Source organism: Apis dorsata, unplaced genomic scaffold (genome assembly GCF_000469605.1).
Source record: "Apis dorsata unplaced genomic scaffold, Apis dorsata 1.3 scaffold_295, whole genome shotgun sequence".
Lineage (NCBI taxonomy): Eukaryota > Metazoa > Arthropoda > Insecta > Hymenoptera > Apidae > Apis > Apis dorsata.
In genome coordinates, this window is record NW_006263570.1 from 2,370,182 (window position 1) to 2,371,525 (window position 1,344).

Sequence of the window (1,344 nt, forward strand, 5' to 3'; positions counted from 1 at the left end):
GCACCACGAGGGAGAACGGCCAGGGGAGGAATGGGGGAGGGGGAGGGATGCGCGGAGAATGAAATAGACAGAGATAAATAGAGGTGGAGATACGTGTACACACGTGTATTGCGCGAGGAGAGTGTGCTGGAGATCGGGCGGAGGAGAGGGAGAGAAAATGCGTGATGCGTGTCATGAGAGAGAGAGAAAGAGAGAGAGAGGGAGAGTAGTAGTCGGAGGAACTACTAGCGTAGCTCCGACAGAGAGGGAGATTTTCGCGAAATCCCGGCAGGTAGCCTTGGTTGAGTTATGCTCGTATTTCCCGTCAACACATCCGATGATGTCTACGGTAATGTAACCGAAATGTATGAACGTTTCGTACTGCCACATTTGCACGTGTAAATGCCTATCGTTGCACGGACCCCCCTTTCCCTCCCCCTCCCTCTCGCTCTCTCTTCGCCCTCTTTCTCTCGCGCACAACGACACAAACACGTACGCGCAACGCCACGCACGATCAGAAGTCCGTGTCACGAATCGTACGATTTACATGTCGATAAGCTCGTTGATTACCTTCGTTGTACTAAAGTTTCCATAGGGGAACCGCGTGCGCTCTATGCTCGTTCGTATACCTTTTTTCCCCTGTTTGACGGGATCCGAGAGGCAATCAACGCGGATTCCTGTTTGCCAAGCGGTTTGGTCTCGTTGTTTGTGATCCATTTGTTCAACGGCACGGCACCGCCGTTATATACGGAGTTTTGTGGAACGATTTCGGCTTGTCGGGGGAGAGGGGAGGAAGGGGGAAGGGGGAGATTTTAGCGATTAACCGTATGAAATGTTTACGGCGGTGTTTGAAAATAAACTGGGATCTATTTGGAAAAATAGCTCGACGAGAGCTTATCTCGTTTCTTTTCAGATATTTTCAGATTTAGGATGAATTTTTAAATTGTTTCTAATTAAAAAATTGTAATGATCGTTGTGTCTTGATAGGCATTTGTATTTTATAATTTCGTTATAAATAAAAAAAAAAAAAGAAATCCTTCGATATCGGAAGAAAATTTTCTATAAAAATCCGTTATTTTGGATCATTTAAAAACGAACGATTTAAATTCACCCTTATTTTATTTTCACGTGATTCAGGAAACGTGAAACTCCGTTTAACGTGATTCTAGGTCACGTTATTATTCCCTTTTTCCATGATTTAACGGCGGATCGATAACCGATCCGCGCCCTCGGAGTTCCTCGAAATAAAACCCGAATCGAGGCCGCGGGACGAAGGGTGGAAAACAAGCGGCTCTAGTTCGATTCTCTTTTCACCCCCACTTCGTTCCTGCTGAAACGCCCGCATGCGCCGTAAAAAAGCACGGC

The 1,344-nt window shown here is 46.4% G+C and overlaps 1 protein-coding gene across 1 annotated transcript in view; it reads right to left on the minus strand.

Moving 5' to 3' along the window:
• LOC102679332 overlaps positions 1–1,344 on the minus strand; it is a 24,030-nt gene that overhangs the window by 16,241 nt on the left and 6,445 nt on the right. The window lies entirely within an intron of this gene.